The sequence below is a fragment of the Rana temporaria genome, chromosome 4 (assembly GCF_905171775.1).
Source record: "Rana temporaria chromosome 4, aRanTem1.1, whole genome shotgun sequence".
Lineage (NCBI taxonomy): Eukaryota > Metazoa > Chordata > Amphibia > Anura > Ranidae > Rana > Rana temporaria.
The window spans coordinates 372,853,032-372,879,010 of record NC_053492.1 but is presented as its reverse complement, the minus strand read 5'-3'; positions in this window follow the sequence as shown (position 1 = coordinate 372,879,010).

The window sequence follows — 25,979 nt, the reverse complement described above, 5'->3', positions numbered from 1 at the left end:
GATCTTAGGGAGATCTATGCGTAACTGATTCTATGAATCAGTCGCATAGGTACGACGGCCGGACTCAGAGATACGACGGCGTATCAGGAGATACGCCGGCGTATCTCTTTTCTGAATCCGGCCCAGTATGTTCAGCCTTTACTGTTACTAATATGGTTTTTAGATATTATAGATCCTGGGCCAGATCCAAAGAATTTACAACGGCATATCTATTGATACGCCGCGTAACTTCTAGTTTGCTCCGGCGTATCTTTGTTTTGTATCCACAAAACAAGATACGCCTGAAGCTGGGCTAGATCCGACTGGCGTACATCTTAGTACGCCGTCGGATCTAAGGTGCATATTTACGCTGGCCGCTAGGTGGCGCTTCCGTCGATCCGTGTCGAGTATGCAAATTAGCTAGATACGCCAATCCACAAACGTAAGTCCGGACGGCGCATTTTTTAACATCGTTTCCGTAAGGCTTTTTCCAACGTAAAGTTACCCCTGCTATATGAGGCGTACTCAATGTTAAGTATGGACGTCGTTCCCTCGTCGAAATTTGAAAAATTTAAGTCGTTCGCGAATAGGGCTTTGCGTAGAATTACGTTCAGGTCGAAAGCATTGGCTTGTTGCGGGTTAATTTGGAGCATGCGCACTGGGATACCCCCACGGACGGCGCATGCGCCATTAAAAAAAAACGTCATTTACGTTGGGTCAAGACGTATTAACATAAAACACGCCCCCATCTCATCCATTTGAATTGCGCGCCCTTACGCCGACACAGTTACACTACGCCGCCGTAACTTACGGCAAAAATTCTTTGAGGATACAGAAAATACGCTGTAAGCTACGGCGGCGTAGTGTATCTGAGATACGCTACGCCGGACGTAACAAAGCGCCACGCTACATGGATCTGGCCCCCTGTATGTAATTGGATGAGGCGCTTCAAAAAGTATTTCACAATGAAAAATTCCACAATGATAATTTCCAATACTACATCCAGGGCAGCGAAGCTAAATTTGGATTCACTGACTTATATATAAGTATTGTGGCACGTGTAAGGGAAGAGTTGCTTCCATCAGAGCTAGTTTACCCAGGTGTTTCTTCTTCCTTTTTTTTTTTATTGCCAAAGTTTGTTATAAATGCGGATTTAAAACATGGTTGAGAAAACATACAGCATCCCCATTATATTTTGTGATGAATACCTATTGTTGCATTATTTTACATTGAAATATAAGAAAATTCTTGACGTACAATAGGCATAGGTGTGGATGAATACTAGACATGTGCACACTGAAATAATTTTTTTCGGATTTTGGTTTTCGTCCGAAAAATAAATTTATTTAGTTACTCCCGAATTTCGTTTTTATTTAGTTCGTTTTTCATTGGAAATTGCATTCGTCCGAAAATCCGAACGAATTAAAGTTGAATCTGTCATTGAAGACTTATGGCGTCTGACTGTCTGTCGAATGTTCAAAGAAGATTTGACAGAGCAGCGAAACTGTACGACGCTTCAATCATACTTTTCAGGTCGAATGTTCCGCCTACAAGCTATAGTAGAATTCTAATGTTGTATGACTAGTAATAATTATATTTATTAATAATTATTACTAGTCAACCAACAATTGCATTTTTCAATAGCCTATGGGCCGAGCATTTGACCGGAAATGTATAATTGCAGCGTCGTACAGTTTAGCTGCTCCGTCGAATCTTCTTAGAACTATTAACAGACACCATAAGCCTTCAATGGCAGATTCAACGTTTTTCGATGCTTTGTCGAATCTTTGTGGTTCATGTTGAATTGTCAAGTTAGTTCTAGCTATTTTACTGCTCCTCCTCTTTGGTTACAATCAGCCAATAACATTCATCATCATCATTATTTTTATTTTACTTCCCCCACTCAATTCCAGCAGCGATCTTTTCTCTCTATAATATCAAATCTTTCCTCTCTATAATGTCGAATCTTTTCTCTCTATAATGTCGAATCTTTTCTCTCTATAATGTCGAATCTTCTCTCTATGTAGAATAATCTTGGACTAATAGAGTTAAGGTTAGGCACATTCAACCAACGAAAACAAAAATAAAGCATTTGTCGAATCTTTCGTATTTCGTATTCAGTTTTCGTATTCTGTGCGTTCGTTTTCGTTTGTTAAAACGATAACGAAAATACCTGAAATTTGGACAAAAACAAATGCACATGTCTAATGAATACTGTAAAATTATTTCTATGATCAAACAAAGGATATAATAAAGATAAACCACACTAATTATTGGTTCACATTGCTTTACATTGCTTTATTTCAAAGTACATATTTTTTTTTAATTTCTTGGAGTTTGCTAATTTCAATTTCTCTATAAACTGTAAGGCCTCGTACACACGGTCGTGTGTATGTTTTTCGTCGAGAAAACTGTCGTGGATCTCGACGAGAAAAAAGAGAACATGTTCTCTTTTTTCTCGTCGGAAGTCTCAATTTCCTTGTCGTGTTTCTTGTCGGCCTGGTTTACGGCGAAAAACACGTTTGTGTGTATGCTTAGAAACGCGTGCATGCTCAGAATAAAGTGTAGAGCTCACCCCCGCAGGAGCCACTGGTTAGATTGGGTCGGCATGTTATGTTACCTCTGTGATGCGTCTAGGGATGATGATGATGAGAGCAATGACGGAATGTCCAAACAGCAGGGTGTCGTTTTCTGTGCTTTTATTCTTGCCCAACACGGCAAACAATTAACTTGAGGTAGATAGAGATAGGTTGGTGAAAGGAGAACTTGCAGATTCAGGCCTATGGATAACGGAAACAATCCTGCTTCCAATGGGACTCTAACCCCTCGTCGCCAGTCCAGCCGGAGTGGGTATAGTGTACCTGGACAGGCCTCTCACACTGACCTGGCAGCCAAGGTATCACTCAGAACTTGAGGAGAAATTAAGTCTCTGCCACAAACTTAATAGAAGTGACAAGTCAGAACGGGACCTCTGCCACAGGTCCCTTCTCCAGAACATAGGTAGTGAGGTAAATCCTCCTTGGTAGATTAGTGCCTGAATCTCCCTCAGGTAGTCTCTCAAATGGTCACCGACTGACAGGTTGCCATCGAACAAACTGTCAATGTCCGGTCACCTCGATCCCCGATGGATTGTCTAGGCCCTGTTGGATCGCCTGCCTCCAGGCTCACCTCAGACTGAGTCCCCATCGAACAGCACAACTCGCTTGGGATCTTCTTCAGAACTTTGGGGACCCAGTGGATGACTGGGGCCCCGCCACAGCTTCAGTTGCTCTGGGCCATCGTGGTCCCGGAACCAAGGAAACTGCGTAGCACGTGCGCCCCGGCCTGGTAGGCATATCGCCGGGGCCCGTGATGTGCGCACACCCTGAAGGTGGGTGCCGCACCCGGAACCAGGAACAGAACAGAACTAAGATGGCGTCCGCTCTAGAAGTACCCTCAACCAGCATGCCCCGTGAGGGAGAAACTCCTCTAAATGGCTGCTGGCAAGAGGCGCTTCAGACTGAACTCCACTGCTGCCACCTGTCGCCCAGAGATGGAAAGGTATCTCTGGAGCACAGAATGAACTGGCAGTGCAGCCCAGCTAGAGTAGAGGCCTAATTTACATAAATTAGCTGGACGAGAGTAAACTAACTCTCTCATCCCCCTCTAAATTTAAGATAGCACCTGGACTAAAAGTACACAGGCGCTACAAAAGTATGAGACGGGAGCGCACCTTCGTCACGCTGTAAAAATTCTTGTATCGTTTAAATGCTGTGCATTTAAATCATCTTTAGAATGGTACAAAAATTAACAATAATGATCTTCTTTTGCTGCTGATATTCACACAGTTCTGACTAACTTTTTGTAACATTTTTCATGCTGATCTCATGAATATTTATCTTTTTGTTTAAATACAGATCTGCATTTTTAATTATTTTTTAATTTCTAGTCATCTCCATGATTTATTTTTTCATTTTGTTGTGTCAAATTACCACAATTTTAACATTATTGTTTGGTGTTATCTGATCTGTCCCTTTATAATTAGACCTTTTGTATTTTTTTAAAGTAAACCTGCCTACTCACAACTCACAATATATTTGTTTTGTCTATTTTACAGAATGAAACCTCTACAGTAGTAATATGTAAGTATATACATATATTTGTGTTCCATATACCAGTACAAAAGTGTTACTGTATAACTATATTGAACGTGAGGTGCAAGAATAAAGGCCAACGATGCACGCCCGGCGCCAAAGTACTATGTTTAGAAAACACAGCCCAAGTGATAGGTGATGTGCCAATCTCCAAAGGAGTGCAGGAAATACCAGTAAATAAATAGAAATGGTAAAATCCTAGAAGCAGCTATTTAAACAAAATGGAAGACCATTTAAAAGTATAAAACCAAGTATCAAATATAAAAGAATCAAATAATTCAAAAATGATAAAACAGCGCTAAAAAGAGTGGTTTAAAATAGCTTGTGAAGGAGCTTAAAGGAGGATCTGCAACAGTGATGCGTGGAGTGATCACTTGAAAGGTGTTAAGTGCACCCCACACCAATCAGATGAGTGCACCCAAAGAGAACTGAAACTGTGGAATATCTCCCCTAAAGGGGTAGAGCTTACCACGGCCAGGAACAGTATGTGTTAATGGTCCCTTGAATGCATCACTCTCAGTCCTCAAATACTGTCACGGATGGTCATAGGGGGACACATGGAATGAGACAGATAGACAAGGTACAAATAATAGTGCAGTAATCTAAATATCAGAGCACCCTATGTGTAATAAGTAAATCCCCTATGGTAATGCCCGTACAGAGAAATCACTTGTAAATGAGCCAAATAGATAGGTAAGCAGAGTGATATCACCGCAGTCACCGCCGTCCTTTCAACGCCAGAGGCCGCACTAGTCCTATGGAGCGTGGTGCTGTGATCGTCGAATCCGGCTGGTCGGCTGTGGAACACAACTCTGCTTCCTTGTTGCGCTGTTGTAGCCACGCCCTGACGCCCGGGACCTTAGCTTCTGCAGGAGCCTGGGTTGCTATGGAGCAGCTTGGTGGGCGGGGAATGGTTAGACTCCTTCCACTCCTACAGCACATCGCCCACGGCTGACTTTGCATCCCGCCCATCCACCCTCGGCCGGCCCCCTGCAGTCCGCCCATCCACCCGCGGCCAGCCCCCCAATCCACCCGCGTCTGGCCACCGCGATCTGCCAATCTACCCGCGGCTAGCCCCCGCAATCCACCCGCGGGCGGCCGCCGCGATCTGCCAATCTACCCGCGGCCAGTCCCCCCAATCCACCCACGGGCGGCCGCCGCGATCTGCCAATCTACCCGCAGCCGGTCCCCACAATCCACCCGCGGGCGGCCGCCGCAATCTGCCAATCTACCCGCGGCCAGTCCCCGCAATCCACCCGCGTGCGGCTGCCGCGATCTGCCAATCTACCCGCGGCCAGTCCCCGCAATCCACCCGCGGGCGACCGCTGCGATCTGCCAATCCACCCGCGGCCAGTCCCCGCAATCCACCCGCGGCCAGTCCCCGCAATCCGCGACCAGCTCCCGCAATCCACCCACGGTCGGCCACCGCATGTTACAGTCCAAGAAATGCGGCCCCCGGCCCACCGGGAAAATGCCCGGCATGCCCTATGGCCAGTCCGGGCCTGACCTGAGGCCACTTCACTGGGTAAATGTGAAGGTTTATAACCACTTTTATGTTTTCTGCAGAGTAAATCTTGCTCTGTGACTGCTAGTTTGCGGCCCATTCCACTGTTGTGGTAATCCCAAATTTTTGAGTCTCTGGAATAATGCACTCGAATGGTTATTTCTTGATTAATACCTGTCTGGTTGTTCCCTGTGGAACTGTAGCCCAGTAAAAGTGCTTACATAATGTTTATGCAATGAATATTTTGTTGGCTTTTTCTGTGATTATAACACACTGTAATGTTTATTTATTGATAAGAAGCTTCCTTGTATCGGCCCTTTCCAAAATGTGATCTAGTGAAAGTGCTTAAATACTGTGCGTAGCAGTCACTATAATATTTTGCTGTCTTTTCATTGAAATAAATGTACTCTAATGTTGTTTTTTTTTATTAAAGCTGACTGTTGTCTATCCTTTCAAAATACAACCTAGTAAAAGTGCTAAAATACTGTGCATGCAGCCAATACAAGGTTGTCGCTCTTTTTTTAAAAGCAAACTTTGGGAAAACGTGAACTTCCCCCCACCCCTCCCCTAATTGATCGCTTGCATGAAAAATTTATTGTAAATGCCTTACATAATAAGATGGTCATGTTACACTCCAGTGTTGAGTCTGAGTCTTATATGCTGTTCACTTTACATGAGACATGGTTTAATTTTGGCTGTCCACAGCTAAACCTATTGGCTGTCCAGTGGCAGAGTTCTCTCAAATTCCAGAAGAGAAGTGAAGTCAATGCAAGGGATTGTCAGGGACAGCCAGAGCAGTCACATCTGTACCACTGGATTAGCTGACCCAGCACACATCAAGAAGATATAGAGGATGTAACTACTGTTTGGCACTGGACAAGATGGGCACTAAGAATGTACATTTGAGCACATCTAAGATCTATTATTGTATTTAATGATGAACGAACTTAAATGTATATGTAGCGGGGTCATCCTGTCAGAGCCTTACGACAGATCTTCGCCGCTGGAACTTTATCCACATTTTTAAATATGTAAGATACCTTTAAGGAAGTTATGAATTGTAGGACTGCAAGTGGCAGGAGATATGGACTCTATTGACTCTGAGGAGAAAAAAGACTACATTTTCCACAATGCCCCGTGTTATTGGAACATGTGACATCTCCGCACAGACTTATGGGGGAGATTATTTAAGAAAAGGGAGTGGCTGATCTCGCTCTCTCGGGACCTGCACTTCTTTCCTCTGCGGAGCTGCTGTCAGAGTGAAGCCGTGCTGTTAGGCCAGAAGCCTGGCCCTATCCACCCAGAGACCAGCCATCCAGATGGAAGCAAGACTCCAGCATCCGGCCGTGTTCCTGGGGATTGAGGAGGCAGCCCAGCTGACGACCGAAACAGTGGATCACTCCCCCCCTGTCTGGGATCCTTTGTGCCGTGGAGCAGTGTTTGCCAGCGTGCCTTTTTTTTCTGAGGAGAACTCAGGCGGATCGGCCTGTCGGGTGAGAGAGCACATGCTCAACTTCAGACCCTCTGTTTAGTACAGACACCTAGTGCTTTCTCACAGGCCACAGACACGTGTTCGGCCCATAGCCGAGAGCTTAGAGGCCCAGTTAACTGTTCCAGTGTTACGCAGAAGTGGTTGACGCTGAGGAGCGGTCAATCCACCAACTTTCAGCTATCTCAAACACTTTGTTGCATAGTTTCTTTCACTGATTGCCACCCGTGGATTACAATTTTAACGTGCACCAACCGGCCGCAACACGTATATTAACTGTTCTGTAGGACTGCCTGCTAGAGGGCGCTTGCAAGCATAGACTGCCTATCATTAGCTTAGATAAATGGTACCAATCTCATGTTTAAAATCTCTTTTGCTTACATAAATTGCTGATCCTTGCAAGGACCCTTGCAAGTCAGATTCAATCATTAATTGCCAGTGGTGTTCATATTTCAACCTTATGTTTGCCTTTCTTGAGTTTCTATACAGTAAACTTACCTCTCTTATATTTAAATATATTCACTCTGTGGTGTGTATTTTTTCCTTGTCTGGAGAGACCGTCCATAACCGTAGGTAATTTTATTGCTATACTCTCACTGTGTATTGTGTACCTGCTATTGTGACCCCAGCCCAGCAGAGGTCACAATATCTCATTAACCAGACTTCTGATGTTTTAAAGGAGGGTTTGAGCTAGTTGAACAGGGGTAAGCTGAGCCAATAGAGAGTAGATCCCAAATCAATCAGTGGCTCCTTCGGGGGTAGCGCTACATATATCAAAAATATTTGATTGTTTTATTGGTCTTAACACGCTAATTCATTTTTTGGAGAATTATACACTCTATATATCCGAATTTTATGGATTCCTGAGTTGGGCAATACTCTGTTAATCTAAGTTGCTGATTGTCTCGCTGTTACTATTTTACAATTTGATGGGGGTAGGCAAGGATTGTGTGTGAAATTATACTTTCTGAGTTAATGACCTGGAATAACTACACATATCACAAAAGCTAGAGAAAATTCATAAATCTTTATTTGCATATATTTTAGTTAGTTCCTAAAATTATTAAAACAAGAGGGTTTCCATGCAACTAGCAGAATTGGAAATCTGCAATGGTAGCCTCAATGTCTCTCTCAGGAAATGTTTACCTGAACTAGCCTAGTCCAAAAACATTCAGGGATGCAGAGAAGACTACAGTATGTGGATAATGTAATGGAATTTACTCATTCATTTAAACGGGAAGTGCAGTAGCTTCTTTTAGAGTTCCAAAGCAAACTGTGCATGATGTCCATTTGTAAAGCACATCCCTGTGTGTATTTTTTTTAAGCAGTAGTATGACCCTGTAAGGTAATGCTGCTGCTTTATAAAAGGGGGGCTAAATATTCTACCTCCACCTTATGTCTACAGTTCCCTAGCTCAATCTTTTCAGGTCTCGTGAGCACTGTTGATTCCCATGTGATTCACGGACCTGCTAGTGGGCATTTATAGAGTGGCTGACAGCGGCTTTCCTTCTAACTGCTCCTCCTCTCCTCTGTGATGTCAGACGTGTCTTTTCTGCAAGCCCACCAGCAGGTTAGTGAATAGCTTGGGCATAAATAGCGATCACGTGACCTGCTGTTGGGCTACCTTTACTTCTTCACTGTATCCTTGGAGGACTAGTAGATTTAGATGTACTTTACATAAGTGACAATCTAACTCCAGGTAACAGGTTTTAACCACTTAAGGACCGCCGCATGACGATATACGTCAACAAAATGGCACAGCTGGGCACATGTACGTCCCCTTTAAAAACCTAGCCATGGGTTGCGAGCGAGCCGCCGCCAACGCGCTCGCGACCTAGTCCAAAAATCCGTGATCACGCCCGCAGGACCCGCGGACCTGATCGGATCACAGGAGCTGAAGAACGGGGAGAGGTGAGTGTAAACAAACCTTCCCCGTTCTTCTCTGTGGCTAGTCACCGATCGTCTGTTGCCTGTCATAGGGAACGACGATCAGTGACGTCACACGTCCAGCCACACCCCGCTACAGTAAGAATCACTCCCTTAGGGCACACTTAACCCCTTAGCGCCCCCTAGTGGTTAACCCCTTCACGGCCATTGTCATTTTCACAGTAATCAGTGCATTTTTATAGCACTTTTCGCTGTGAAAATGACAATGGTCCCAAAAATGTGTCAAAAGTGTCCGATGTGTCCGCCATAATGTCACAGTCACGAAAAAAATCGCTGATCGCTGCCATTAGTAGTAAAAAATAAATTATTAATAAAAATGCCATAAAACTATCCCATATTTTGTAAACACTATGGGCCAGATCCAAAAACAGCGGCGCAAATTAGGTTACTCAAAACTTATGTCATTTAAGTTACGGCGCCCTAAGTTGGTGTCGTAATTGCCGTATCCACAGCGCATTTGCGCACAAAATTGCACTTGCGTAACTTAAATTCCGAGTCGTAAGGCGGGGTTATTGCAAGTGGGAAGGAAGTGGGCGTGCTTCATTGTAATGAGCCATGACCACATGCAAATGAAGGTCCGGCCGTACTGCGCATGCACGCACAAATCTTCTTCTCACTGGGCATGTGCAGAACTTTGCTCGGCGCAATCAGTGAGATAGGTAAAAGGCCAAGCGTACTTAGTTTGAGGATCGCCCTGTGTATAAAAAGCCCCAGTCAAACACACTTCCCTTGCAAAAGTATTTCCCTGTGTTACCCTTCCTAGAGCAAGTTGCTTCTGCTCTGAATGTTTGTCGGTGTTTGTTGGTGAGTTGTGTGTGATAGAGAAGTTTTGGAGGAGTATTAGATAGTAGTTGGTGTTTGTTTCTGCTAAGTGTATTTTCTGTTTGTTTTTTTCTGGGTGTATTTTTTTTTTTTATTGTATATTGTGTTTGTTTTTTTCTGATTGTATTTTGTGTTTGTTTTTTGCGTGTTTGTTTTTGAATTTGTAGTAGCTGTCTGCTTGTGTGTTTTCCTTTTTGTGTGTTTCTTCTGTGAGTGTTTTTGTTTGTTTGTTGTGTGTGTATTTTTGTTTGTTTGTCCTGTGAGTTTCTCATTGCTGAGTGGTGTCTGTGATGGCACCCAAACGCAGGAAGCTCAATTTTAATCAGGTTGAGAAGCAAATCCTTGCTAGGTCCATCGTCCGATATGGGCGCTATTTACATGGGCCTGAGAGCCGGAACACCTCCCCGGCCCAAAGGAAGGCGATTCTAAAAAAGATCCCTGATCAGATCAATGCGGTGGGGGGGGAGACGAGGACCCCCGCTGGCATACAAAAAAAGATAAATGATCTGAAGAGCGTGGTCCGGAACAAGGTGGCTAAGATCACTGCCCATACCACGGGCACTGGAGGAGGGGGACCCTGTCCCATCCGTCTGAGTGAGGAGGAATGGGCAGTGGCCCGTGTTTCCAGCCAGAGCAGGTGGTGGGCCTGCGTGGATATCAATCTGATGTTCCTGTGAGGCCAGGTACGTTTTTGTTTTTTCTATCTGGTGATTAGCATGTGTGGGTGGGGGAAGGGAAGATGTGCCAAGTGTGTGGATCCTCAAACCTGTGATTGTTTTGTGTCCTCCACAGATGACCAGGAGGTTGCTGGCCCATCAGGCCAGGCTGCTGCACCACCCCAACGAGAAGAGGCTGCTGAGGAGTCCCAAAAAGGGCAGGAGTCCCCAGGGGAGGGGAGTGGCCAAACCTCCCCTCATGAGGAGGGTGTGGGGGAGGAGGATGAGGGGGAGGAGGATGAGGGGGTGGAGGAAGAAGATCTGCAGATTGGCCGGGAAGTCCTTTTGGCCTCTGATATGATGACCTTTGAGGATACCCTTGAGACTACACTTGAGGCTACCCCTGAGGCTACCCCAGAGCCTACCCCAGAGGCTGGCAGCAGTCAGGCCACCATCAGGGGTAGCCCCTCCCACTCCTCCCCCAACAGGCCGCAACCCACAAGGGTCACTCTCCCCCCTCCTCCCAGGCCACAAGCCTCAGGGGCAGGCAGGATGGGAACCCAGGAGACCAGGGGGGTGTTGGAGCGTCTGCCAGCCAGTCTTCAGAAGGACAATGCCCGGCAGACCCGCAGTCTGGGTCAGATAAAAGTCCCTCTGACCCAGATGGAGTACAGCCTGGGTGTAATGAAGGAGTCACTCGGTGATGTGGCCACCAACTCATTGGCGGTCATCACATGTTTGTGTGACCTGCAGACCGCCACAACAGGCGTGGCCCAGGAGGTGACTGCCCTGACCCAGGCTGTGCAGGACAATACCCGGACTGTCCAGGCCAATACGGCTGCCCTCACTGTCTGTCTCACAAGGATAGCAGTGGCCTTGGAGGGCAGGCCAGCAGGAGGACAGACACCAGGGGAGGCTCCTCCTTCCCCTGCTCACCCACCCCCCCATGAAAATACTCCCTCCCCTGCTCACCCCCCCCCCCCCCCATGAAGATACTCCCTCCCCTGCTCACACCCCCCCATGAAGATTCTCCAGTCGGCCGTGGCCGTGCCCGTGTCCGTGCCCGTGGGCAGCCCAGACGGAGCAAACGCCGCCGACATTAATTTGCAGGGGTACTTTTGATTTTTTATTTTTTTTATTTTTTTTATTTTTTTATGATTTTGTTTATTATACTGTACTTATGATTTGGTTTATGTGTGTGAATGATGTGTGAATGTGGGGGGGGGGTGGCATTCCTGATTAAATAAGGGTGTCACCCTCAGTTTTGGTGGAGAAGGGATCCCCAGGACCAGGGAGAAGTGATCCCAGGTTCCTGAATGGTGTATCAATGCACAGTAACAGAATTGGAGCCGTGGCGTGGCGTTACTGCTCCCAAGTACCAATGGGGGGGGTACTTGGATCTAATCCAATTGGATGTGCATGTGATGTGTCTGTGCTAGGGACCACAGTGGGTGTGCATTTATGCATTCTCATTGTGACATAATTAATGTGTGTGTTCAGTGACCGAGGGGGTACCCTCGGTCACTGAAGTCACTAGTCTAGCTATGCGCATGGATGCCCCTGGCATGTTGGCATACAGATTGTAGTCCAGCAAGTGTGTGTGCTCAGCTCTTCCTTAATGGTGTTGCTTTAGCTGACTGGGTGCACCTTTTATAATGTGTAACTTTACACATTGAAACTAACAGAAGCGCACAGGGCGTAATCTACGGCGCACACACTTAATTTTGTGGATCGCCCTATCTCCCTCATTTGCATCTTTGCCTATCAAAACAGCGGCGTTTCTAGCGTAATTTGCGCACAGAAAAGCTCCGGTGTAATTATTTTAGGAAAAACAGGATTTTAAGGCGGATCTCGTTTTGAGGATCAGGCGCAAATATACGCGCCATGTAAATTTCAATTACGCCGCGTATCTCGAGTTAAGTCGGCGCATTTGCTTTGTGGATCTGCCCCTATATATTTTGTGCAAACCAATCGTTAAACGCTTATTGCGTTTTTTTTTTTTACCAAAAATATGTAGAAGGATACGTATCCACCTAAACTGAGGGGAAAAAAATTATATCTTTTTTGGGGATATTTATTATAGCAAAAAGTAAAAATATAGATTTTTTTTTTCAAAATTGTCGCTCTATTTTTTTTTAATAGCGCAAAAAATAAAAACCGCAGAGATGATCAAATACCACCAAAAGAAAGCTCTATTTGTGGGGAAAAAAAGAACGCCAATTTTGTTTGGGAGCCACGTCGCACGACCGCGCAATTGTCAGTTAAAGAGATGCAGTGCCGAATCGCAAAAAGGGGCCACGCCCTTTACCTGCATAATGGTCCGGGTCTTAACCGGTTAAGCAGGTATAGCAACATTTTTTTTCTTTAAGCACCCCTGTCAGTGTTAAATGTTTTATCTCAGCCCTCTAATTGTCACTTTTGCTGGGTAACTTGATCTATTAAAGAAAGATAAAAAATTACAGAAGCATTGCCAGGATCAACAGGTAATACATTTGTATTACAGAGGGACTCAAAAAAACAAACACTATAGCGTTTATGCTAGCAAGAAATTAAATCATATTGTAATTTGTTTATTTTGCCAATAGTTCAACTTTAAACTCTAATGCCGCGTACACACGATCGGAAATTCCGACAACAAATGTTTGATGTGAGCTTTTGGTCGGATATTCCGACCGTGTGTATGCTCCATCGGACATTTGCTGTTGGAATTTCTGACAACAAATGTTTGAGAGCTGGTTCTCAATTTTTCCAACAACAAAAGTGCTTGTCGGAAATTCTAATCATCAGTATGCAATTCCGACGCACAAAAATCCTACACATGCGCGGAATAAATTTGACGCATGCTCGGAATCATTGAACTTAATTTTTCTCGGCTCATCGTAGTGTTGTACGTGACCGCGTTCTTGACGTTCAGAATTTCCGACAACATTTGTGTGACTGTGTGTATGCAAGACAAGTTTGAGCCAATCCACGGTTTTGTTGTCAGAATATCCGATTGTGTGTACGCGGCATAAGGCCCCTTTCACACTGGGGTGTGGGCATCGTCGGCGGTAAAGCACCACTATTTTTACAGTCATGTTTGCAGAGGTATTCGGCCACTAGCGGGGCACTTTTAACCCCCGCTAGCGTCTAAAAAGGGTTAAAACCACCAGCAAAGCGGCACTGCAGTGGCGCATTGCTGGCGGTATAGCCGCGGTGCCCATTGATTTCAATGGGCAAGAGTGGTGGAGGAGCGGTATATACATCCCTCTTTCACCTCTCCAGAGATGCTGCTTGCAGGACATTTTTTACCATCCTGCCAGCGCACCGTTCCAGTTTGAAAGCACTCTGGCTTTCACACTGGAGTGAATGGAGCGGCTCTTTCAGGGCACTCCTTAAAGATTTATTCTGCTCAATTCAGCCCAATGTTTTCTTTGAGTTTGACATGCCTTCCTTTGGAAGATTATAGCTATCCCTGACAGTCCTGCCACCTTAGGACATATTTGATGTTGCATTGCAGAAATCCAGTACTGAATACTGTATATGCACCTTTAAGGACAGTTTGGTTTATTTACTAAAGGTATTGCATGCTCACTTTGAGAATTTCTACTTAGATTAGTGAAAATTTGCTATGCAAAGAAGACCTAACCATGTGCAAAGAAACTGAATTTTTGCATGGGTCACTGAAGTTATAAAAGTTCTGCCTTATTCACTATGCAAAGTGAATTTTTACTTTCCAAAGGGAAAATTCTCTTAGGAGAGCAAACATACTGTAGTCCTTTACTAAATCAAAACCAATCTGTCATGGAAAAAATGTGTTGCAGGTATACAATGTAGGCATTCAGAAGCAGTACACATGCCTATAGCACCCTCCAAAACCTTGCTATTTCCATGGAATGCTGATCCATCTCGATAGGCAAAGTTCTGACATTCCCTGATTGTGCTAAACTTTTGCCTGCCCCTTCCTGCTTCTACTTTCTGTACACTGCTATTGGTCAATAAGGCTGCATATTACAGTGATAGGTCAATCGGAATATGGGGGGTTAAGACATAGTGGCAAGTTTTGCCAACACCCAGAACAGCACAACTTTTTGTCATAAGATGCTGGACAGCTGTGGGTATGTGCACACATTTGTAGTTGCCTGTACTTTATACTGGCAACAGTTTTGCCCCTTTACAAAATGTGGCAGAGTGAAAAGTGCTTAAATACTGTGTGTGATGGACTGCCTGGCACGCAGCCTGAGTACCTCCACTGAGATACAGCTTCCTCCACACTGGAACTGGGAACTAGTTATTATAGCTGAGAATTGCACCCAAGAACTAGTCGACACTAGCTTAGATGCAAACTGGATCTGCCTTTATTGTAAACTCACACAGAATATATACCACGCAAAATCAAATAATAGCTTGCTCACATTATCCTAAACAATGCAAACTGCAAACAGCAATATCAGTACATCTAATAAACACAGCTAACATAACCATAAACACATAAGCATCCCATAATCGTTTGGAAACGAGGTAAAGTGGACACAATACTAGCAGACAGACAGAAACAATAGGTGACTAACAATGGGGAATTCATACCTATGAGGTACACAATGGGGAATTATATAATGAAAGAAAAAAAATCTTAGTCTCTGAGTGTAGGAGGGTGGTGAAGCAGTGATTGATGGTTTAGGCACAGAGGCCCCAAATCTGTATCCAGGTCCTAGGTTCCCAGAGTATATGTTTTTCAGGGAGACCAGAAATCCAAAGCAAAACCACTCCAAAGCTCCCCCCAGGCACACACATCCCAAAGAATAGAGCCCCCTCAAAAGCCAGAGACAATAGTCATTATGCAAGAGGCTACCCTGCAGTCCCTTCCAAAAGCCCCTGTCCTGTTGGGTCTGTCACACTGTATGTGCAGTCCCATATAATATTTTGCTGCCTTTTAATTGAAATAAATGTACTCTAATGCCTAAACAGACTCTACCTTGTGTCAGTATTCCAAAATGTGGCCTAGTGAAAGTGCTTAAATACTATGTGCCAGATTCACAAAGAAGTTACGCTGGCGTATCTATTGATATGCCACGTAACTTCTAGTTTGCTCCGGTGTATCTTTGTTTTGTATCCACAAAACAAGATACGCCTGAAGCTGGGCTAGATCCGACTGGCGTACGTCTTAGTACGCCGTCGGATCTAAGGTGCATATTAACGCTGGCCGATAGGTGTCGCTTTCGTCGATTTCCACATCGAGTATGCAAATGAGCTAGATACGGCAATCCACGAACGTACGTCCGGCCGGCGCATTTTTTTACGTTGTTTCCGTAAGGCTTTTTTCGGTGTATAGTTACCCCTGCTTTATGAGGCGTACGCAATGTTAAGTATGGATGTCGGGCCAGCGTTGAATTTTCCGTTGTGTACGTCATTTGCGTAAAACGTTCGCGAATAGGGCTTTGCGTAGAATTACGTTCACGTCGAAAGCATTGGCTTGTTGCGGGTTAATTTCGAGCATGCGCACTGGAATACCCCCACGGACGGCGCATGCGCCGTTAAAAAAAACCGTCAATTACGTGGGGTCATTAGGAATTACCATAAAACACGCCCCCATCTCGTCCATTTGAATTGCGTGCCCTTACGCCGACACAGTTACACTACGCCGCCGTAACTTACAGCGCAAATTCTTTGTGGATACGGAAAATACGCTGTAAGTTACGGCGGCGTAGTGTATCTGAGATACGCTACGCCGGACAGAACAATGTGCCGCGCTAAGTGGATCTGGCCCTTTGTATTTTTCTGTCTTTTTCTGTGAAATAAATGTTGTTTTTTTTCATAAAAGCTGACTGTTGACTGTCCTCTCAAAATGCATCCCGGTAAAAGTGCTAAAATACTGTTCATGCAGTAAATATTTTGCAGTTTTTTAAAGCAAACTTTGGGTAAAACATTAACCTCCCACCACACCTCCTCTAACTGATCGCTTGCATGAAAAAAAAAATCTCAAACAATGTGAAATTTAAAACAAACATTCGTAATAAGGAAATTCAGCATAACAGTCACAAAAGACGATTTTGTTTAAGCTATAAAAAAACAAGTTTATGGTGAAGTGTAAGTTTTCCAATGGATTAGGGCTCGGCTTCAACACATAGGAAATATAAAAAAAAAGACAAAACATAAGATAGAATGTTTCTTAGAACCCTTTTGAATGCTTTATGCAATTTATATGGACATCAAGCATTCAAAAATAAACTTATCTGGCTTTCTTCTAATGTAAAAAGTCAATAAATGATAAGACTAAATGGCATTCAACAATACAATTCTCTAGGGACACTTTCATTGTTTGAGAGCTGAAAAGAATACAATAAGGGCAGCATAAATGAATTCAGTGTGGTAAAAGACAGGATACTAAAGAAAGAAAGACACAGTCTAAAAAATCTTTTAATATATAGATAGCAAGAAGATAAACTCTGAGCATGTATGCCCCATAAATAATGACAACACTGAGCTGATGTCAGGGCATAAAGAGAATACAAATGTATCCAAATTATTTTTTTAACTTTGTATACAAAGGAACACAATGGTGCTAATGTGAAGTTCAAATATACTAATAATACAAATGCACTAAAGTGGGTATATTTTCATATAGTCCAAAAAATATTAAATACAACAAATATTAAAAAGAAGCTGGATATACTCAAGAGTCTTCCAATAATGAAATATTGTCATTTCAAAATCATAATGTATACGTTTTATTACCGTAACTCTTATATTGGCATGCTACCATTGGTGCCAATGTAGTGCCAATTCTCTACATCTGATTTACACATATCAATACCAAAATTCACTGACTAAGGCTCCTTTTCCATTTCCCAACTTTCTTCATGCTCTCTGAACTTTAAAATGTGTGCTGATGAAAGATTGTCAGTAAAAAAAAAAATGTATTTTTTAGAAAAATGATCCATGTTACATTAATTTCTGAAAGCTGGCCATTGATGGACCAAAATTCACCCGGCTCCTGCTAAATGTATAGTTTTTAAACCTAGCAAAAATAGCTTTGGCTTTATTTTTCCTTTAACCACTTGCTTACTGGGCACATATACCCCCTTCCTGCCCAGGTGAAATTTCAGCTTCCGGCATTGCGTCGCTTTAACTGACAATTGCATGGTCGTGCGACGTGGCTCCCAAACAAAATTCACGTCCTTTTTTCCCCACAAATAGAGCTTTCTTTTGGTGGTATTTGATCACCTCTGCGTTTTTAATTTTTTTGTGCTATAAACAAAAAAAGAGCGACAATTTTGAAAAAAACACAATATTTTTTACTTTTTGCTATAATAAATATCCCAATACGTATTCTTCTACATCGCAATAAGCGTATAGTGACTGGTTTGCGCAAAACAAAATAGTAGACACAATTATGATTTTTTTTTTTTTTTACTAGTAATGGCGGCGATCTGCGATTTGTATTGGGACTACGACATTGTGGCAGACACATTGGACACTTTTGACACATTTTTGGGACCATTCACATTTATACAGCGATCAGTGCTATAAATATGCACTGATTACTGTATAAATGTGACTGGCAGGGAAGGGGTTAACACTAGGGGGCAAAGAATGGGGTTAAATGTGTTCCCTACTAGTGATTCTAACTGTGGGCGAAGGGGACTGAATGGGGGAGGTGACCGATCTGTGTCCCTATGTACAAGGGACACAGCATCAGTCTCCTCTCCCTGACAGGACGTGGATCTCTGTGTTTACACACAGAGATTCACGGTCCAGCTCAGTTACTGGGCAATCGCGGGTTCCCTGCGGCCATCGTGGCCGCCAGTCACGCGCATCGGGTTCCCAGTAACACGCGCCCTCTAGAAGCTCTGAAAGACGAGGACATCACATGACATCCTCTCAGAACAAGAGAGCTATCGTGCCGCCGTCAATTGACGGCGGCCGGCAGTAAGGAGGTTAAAGTGGTTGTGAATACTTACGTATACCCAAGTGACAGGCCTCGGGTGATACACAGAGATGAAACAAATCCTCCTTCAGAAGTTGTACCTGTCTATCTGCAGTCTTCTCTTCTCTACACCCCTTCAAAGTGCTGAATTTTAAAGCTTATCTAAGGGTTAGGCCGGTCTCTGCATTTTCCTGGGCATTTCTGGGCTCTGCCCTCCATCCTGTGGGGTGTATTCAGCCGTGGCATGCATGAGAAGGGGTTGAGAGGTCAAGCCTGAACATGTAAACACCAGCAACATCTGGAGTGCATGCTAGGATAGTCTGCCTGAGCCAGGACTTTTCTATATGTGGACTCTGACCTTGGGGAAGGTATGCACCAGGTAGCCTGGATCTAGCTAGTTAGGAAGAACTGTTATTTCACTGTTGGATTGAATTGTCAAGATTTTCAGTAAAGTCTGATCAACTGTTTCACGTCTGATCTGAAGTCATTACAAAAATAGGTGGTTAACCGTGTTCTGTGAATGTGAAAAATAGAAAGACTGTTGGCTTGTAGTTCTCAATGAACTACCAGAGTGCTGTTGAGCAGCAACCAGGTAGTTCATTGAGCTTTCAGTCATTCAGAAACTACCTGCCCATATCGGAGGTTCAGGCAGACAGCTACACAGACCGCAGGACCATGGCCTTACAGCCACAATCTGTTGATCTTGGGTACAATGCTTTACAGGCTCCTACCAGGAAAAAAAAAATGTTTTTTTTTGTAAGGGTGAACTTTAAATATTAGGTTATACTCTTTAATATATTTTTATATCATCTCCCAGTACACCCTCAACAAATTTCAACACAACAGCATGAGTATTAAAAATAGTCAGTGTTGATTGAGACAGTTTAGTTCTGCCTTTATAGCAGTGCTTGCGAAAGGAAAATTTATAAATAAAAACTACAGTGGAACCTCGGATTATGAGCATAATCCGTTCCAGGAGTATGCTCGTAATCCAAAGTACTCGCATATCAAAGCGAGTTTCCCCATTGAAGTCAATGGAAAAGAAAATAATTAGTTCCGCATTGACTTCAATGGGATGACAATACCGCATGCGGCCAGAGGCGGGGGGGGGGGGGCGGGGCGTATATCGAAGAGCCTTGGAAACGGCCCTCAGAAAGGCTTCCTACCCGAGATTTGCAGAGGTCAGCCGTGCTGTCCTCGGGCCTTTCTGTGCATTTCCGAACGGCGCAGATTGTTCAGCTCTGCTCGGCTCCGGCGCCTCCCCCCACCTCAGGCCAAAAGCGGTACTGCACACCGCTTTGGCCTGAATCGTGCTCATTTTGCGTTTTTTTTTAAATACAGTGCTTATATTGCGAAGCGCTTGTCAACCGTGTTACTCGCAATCCGATGTTCCACTGTACACATAAACCTAAGACTTAATATGCTTGATGGTATTCTCTTTACAGCTAGTGATATAATTCAAGAAAAATTCACAAAATGCCTCAAAAAGGAAGAAAGATGTATATTTACATTCTTTTTTCAGGTCTGCATTGATTTTGCTTTAACTTCTGTCCTCTGCTTCACTAATGTACTACAGTCACGTGTTAAGGTTCAAGCTATGAAATAACCTTTTACCTTTTAAAGGCAGTAGAACATTTTTGCTCAGTGTTTTTTCAGCTTAACACATTGAACACAATAAACATCCTACAGAAAACTGTTTGTTAAAATTGTTATCCCAGCACTTCCATTTTAAAACTTACATTTAAAACTGTTAGCCAGCCTGTTTGTTTGGAGAAGTATGGGGGGGGGGGGGTTGTCTCTAGCCATCCTAGGCTATGGTGCTTTGTGTTTCTATTGATGCACACTGTAGGGAGACACAACTCTAGTCCATGCATGTAAGGGTGACTTCAAAGGGTTGCTGCAAGAGAGAAATGAGCCACCTGCTTAAACAGGAACATTAAAAGATAAAGGGCCAGATTCACATAGAATCCGCGGCGGCGTAGCGTAAGCCATTTACACGACGCCGCCGCAACTTACTGGAGCAAGTGCCGTATTCTCAAAGCACTTGCTCCGTAATTTGCGGCGGCGTAGTGTAAATGGCCCGGCGTAAGGCCGCGTAATTCAAAGGGGGCGGCTTGTATTTAAATTAAGCGCGCCCCTGTGCCGATCGAACTGTGCATGCGCCGGCCGTAAAAATAGCCCAGTGCGCATGCTCCAACTCACGTCGGAAAACGTCAATGAAGCCGACGTGAGGAGATACACCGTCCTATCTCTATGTGAATCTGGCCCAATGAAGTGATTTAACCACCTGCTAACAGTGCTTAAAAATAAAGTGCATAATATCACTTTAAATTCCAGACAGTTCAAAAGCAAAAGCTTACAATTATAAATACTCAATCCAGAAATACAGATGAAAGAACAGCTTTTTGAGAAGGCGGTAGCATACCATTTATTGCATTTTTAAACCTTTATTAAAGTTGAGCATAATTTGTTTAGAATACATTTTTCATTGTGCATGTTAATACTAAATTAAATGTATCCTTGATAGAAATAAGCTTACCAGTGTGGAAATTGCTAGTGGATTCATTGCCCACTTGGGACTTATCCTCCTATGAATTATAGACCACATAGTCAATAGGGGAAGTCATTCTCCACTGATCCCTTTCTGTAAGTACATTTCTGAGATCTTTTTCAGCACAGTGACCACATTTTTAATTATTTTTTATATACTAATTAAGCTTTACTCATTATGGTTTCCTTTTTTTTTTATTTTTTTTGCTGTGATAGCCCCTTTCTGTCCCACTTTTGTAATGGATGGGGTTATTTTGCTATTAGGTTGAAGGCTAGCTTGGCATACAGAGGGAAGTTTATACTGCAGTATAGGCACATGCCCTTGGTGAGAAGCATTAATCATGAAATGGACTGGGAACTGAAGTTTTTACTGGCTGACATTATTTTTCTTGCTGTAATAACTTACAGTTATTAAAGAAAAGCATTAAAAGGGGGAAACATAAAGTAATCCAAATTTGTATCCCTTTTTATGTTTTTATTTTATTTATCACAGTGTTTTATCACAAGTGATTTATAAAGGTAGCATTCATCAGTGTCTGTAGCTCTGCATTACTAAATGTTATATTAAAAAAAACCTTGCCTAAATAAAAATACTACTTATTCTTACATGTGGTATGCACTGCACTCTAGGCTATAGCTACAATTAACAAAACAGATTATTGACAAAAAAAATGCAAAAAAATTAAAAGATGAAAATCTATTTAATGTTGTATTCATTCATACGGTACATCATTTATATCAATACATGGATTTTTTACTAAACTGAATTTGACCTGGTATAAGCCCCTTGAAATCCATGTACAGTAGAGCTTAGACTGGGAAAGAGAGAAGCAGTTCAAGGAGTTGATTAGTTGTGCTACAGTGCTCTTGTGCAAACAGGAATATGCTGATAGGAAGAGTGAGTTTAGTGACAAAGAGATGAACTTATCAGTCTGCTGCTTCTACTTTTATTGCCTATTAATAGGCTAAGGGAGGGACAGGACCTGTAAGTCAGATTAAAATCAGGTCTGAGAAAAATATATAGGTATATAGAGAGAGATATTGCTTGTAAAAAGTAAATGCATTATCCCGTGCTACCTCGAAGTGTATTATATGTTAAGCAGTAAGTTGTATCTTATAATGGGCGGCTACACACAACCAAATCGTGTTCCCACAATGTACTAAAGAATTGAAACTCTTGAGGAAGTCACGTGACCGTGACGATACGCGTGGTGTGGAGCTGAGTGACACTGCCGATAATGTCAGTAGGGATGAGCTTCGAGTTCGAGTCGAACTCATGTTCGACTCGAACATTGCCTGTTCGCCCGTTCGCCGAACAGCGAACAATTTGGGGTGTTTGCGGCAAATTCGAAAAGCCATGGAACCCCTTGTAAAAGTCTATGGGAGAAATCTAAAGTGATAATTTTAAAGGCTTATATGCAAGTTATTGTCATAAAAAGTGTTTGGGGACCCGGGTCCTCCCCCCAATGCAAAAAAAAACGTTTTAAAAACTAACGTTTTTTCGGGAGCAGTGATTTTAATAATACTTAAAGTAAAAAAAAATAAAAGTGAAATATTCCTTTAAATTTTGTACCTAGGGGAGTGTATAGTATGCCTGTAAATTAGCGCTTGTTTCCTGTGCTTAGAACTGTCCCTGCACAAAGTATAATTTCTGAAGAAAAAAAAGTAATTTAAAAATATTCCTGGCTATAATGAATTGTTGGCTCCCGGCAATACAGAGAACAGTCATTGATAGTCATTGATAAAAAAAAATGCGTGGGGGTCTCCCCAAATTAAATTGACAGGCCCTTCAGGTCTGGTATGGATATTAACGGGAACCCTGCGTCAAATAAAAAAAAATATGTGGGGTTCCCCCCAAATATCCATACCAGACATTTCCTGTTGCATCAGCGGGGGGTGGGGTCACGTCACTGGGAAAGCCCGGGTTTCTCCTTGCATTGGGGGACAGGGGCATGTGACGGGTGGCCCATCCCTCAGCTACATAAGACCTGTCAGGCTGTGGCAACGATATTCCTGGGGGGGGGTCTCCAATGGAGACAGGATGCGCTGCGCTGGACATCATCGTTGAAGCCTGAACCTGGATGGAGAGGAGATCATCCATTGGTGGACCCCGGAGAGGAGAGCATCGCAGGATACAGACAGCGTTAGTGTGGAGACCGAGAGTGGATTACCACCGCTGGAATCTTTTTTTATTTTTAATAAAGGACTTATCCCAATGGTGTCTGTGTGTTTTTTTAAACATTTTTACACTTTCTTTGTGAAATGGTAGGGGTACAATGTACCCCATTACCAATTCACATGGGGGGGGCCGGGATCTGGGGGTCCCCTTTGTTAAAGGGGTCTTCCAGATTTCGATAAGCCCCCCGCCCGCAGACCACCACAACCATCGGGCAAGGGTTGTGGGGATGAGGCCCTTGTCCCCATCAACATGGGGACATGGTGCTTTGAATCGTCACAGACCCCCAAAGCATCCTCCCCATTTTGAGGGCATGTGGCTTGATACGGTTCAGGAGGGGGGCGCTCTCTCGCCCCCCCTCTTTTCCTGCCGCCTGCCAGGTTGCGCGTTCGGATAAAGGGACTGGTATGGGTTTTTGGGGGGGAACTCCACGCCATTTTTTTTTTATTTGGTGCAGACCTGAAGGGTCTGGTATTGATATTTTGGGGGAACCCCACGTCATATTTTTTTTTTATTTGACACAGAGTTCCCCTTAGTATCCATACCAGACCTGAAGGGCCTGGTAATTGAATTTGGGGGGACCCCCACACATTTCTTATTATCAATGACTTTTCTCTGTATTGCCGGGAGCCGACAATTCATTATAGCCACGAGCGGTTTTAAATTACTTTTTTTCCTTCAGAAATGACACTTTGTGCAGGGACAGTTCTAAGCATGGGAAACAAGCGCTACTTTACAAGCATACTATATTTAAAGGAATATTTCACTTTTATTATTTCACTTTAAGCATTGTTAAAATCACTGCTCCCGAAAAAACGTTAGTTTTTAAAACTTTTTTGCATTGATACATGTCGCCTGGGGCAGGACCCGGGTCCCCAAACCCTTTTTATGACAAAAACTTGCATATAAGCCTTTAAAATTAGCACTTTCGATTTTTCATGTTCGAGTCCCATAGACTTTAACGGTGTTTGGATTTTCTAACAAATGTATTGCCTGTTCGCGTTGTTCTGATGCGAACCGAACTGGGGGGTGTTCGGCTCATCCCTAATCGTAAGTGACGCCCGAGCCCCTCTGTCAGACTGTTTTGGAGCCGTATGTTTTTACTGTGAATGTAATATATTATTTTTTAATAAAACATTTTATTGAAGCTACTACACTATGAAGACCCCCCTCTCCTTTTTTTTTTTTTACATGAGCCACCTAATGAGATAATTGCGGCATTAAAGGGTCATACACCTAATTAAGAAGTACAACATCTCGGATATCCGGTGGAACAAAGGAGGAGGAGGAACCCATTATGCATGCCCCAGCATAGGGGAAAAGGGTGAATTGACCTAGTACGAGAGGTCAAAATAAGATGTGAGTGCATTTTGACAGGTGGTGGGAGACACTCAAGCACTATTGCACTTTCGTTTTGGATTTGTGAATTCACTTTCATAATGCACAGTTTTTATGGACTTTGTATTAAGATAATCAATTGTGATTTATGATCACTGGACTGAATTAGCACTTTTTTTTACTAGATATTAATGTAAAGGAATATTTTGCACTTTATTGTCTTATTGATTTATATATTGAAGATACTGTGAATTTGACATGTTGTTAAATAACTGACACTAAACATGTGTGCACATTCATTGGGTAATAGGCGCAACAACATATACATTTTAATTATATATATAGAGAGAGAGAGAGATTATGAAAATTTAGGGAAATATTTTGTAGGTCTTTAATGGGTCTATTTATCAAACAAATTAGCTGTGGGAATATCACAAGCATTCAAATATAATTGTTAGCACCATTTAGTTGCCATAATGCGGTACTTTCCTGATTAAGGTATTTCAAGAAAATACAGCATTATGGCCACTGGATAGAGCTGACAGTCCTAGAATATAAAAATATTACAGAAAAATTGGGATCATTTGTGACGGCTGTGGGAATTCTTGTGTGTTTGAAATTAAATCAAAAGCTGATCCTCGCATTTCAAATTATTACTGCAGATCTCTGTAGCTGCACAAATTGTATTTTGCTGGTTACCTGGGCACAGCAAGCCATCATAAACTCCCCATTTCATGAACTAGTTCTATATCTGCAGTTTGCTTAACATAAAGTCACAGTGAATAATACCAACCCCCACTGCCTAATAGGCTCTTGCGACTGTATGGATTATATGTTTTTGGTTATCAAGACAGTCTAAGCCCCCAAAGCAAAACAATTTTGTGAAATATTTCAATGAATGCTGCTTGCATTACATTTATTTTCAATAAATATTACTGGTCCAAACTGTCTAACAGTATTTTGGTGTTGCACACATGGTATTTTGCTGGTAATCTACTTTATTTTATGAACCAGTTCTGTAATTGTGAACTGTCAAGGTACACATTCAGGGGAATGCAACAAATCCCTAATGAAAATTTTCTGACGCTATGGGGGAGATTTACTAAAACTGGTGCACATGGAATCTGGTGCAGCTGTACATAGTAACCAATCAGCTTCTAACTTCAGCTTGTTGAATTAAGCTTTGACAATAAAACCTAGAAGCTGATTGGTTACTATGCACAGCTGCACCAGATTTTGTGTGTACCAGTTTTAGGAAATCTCCCCCTATGTCCCTCTTAAAATGGCCTGCACCAGATTCAAAAATCTCTTAGGGTCCTTTCAGACGTCCTTTCAGTTTTTCAGTCCGCTCCGTCGGCTCAGCGGGGATTCCCGCTGAGCTCTCGGCGGATAGGGCGGTCCCCGCACACAGTGCAGGGACCGCCCTGTCTCTGTTCCGCTGTCCCCTATGGGGAACTGGATGCAGACGGACCGTGTGTC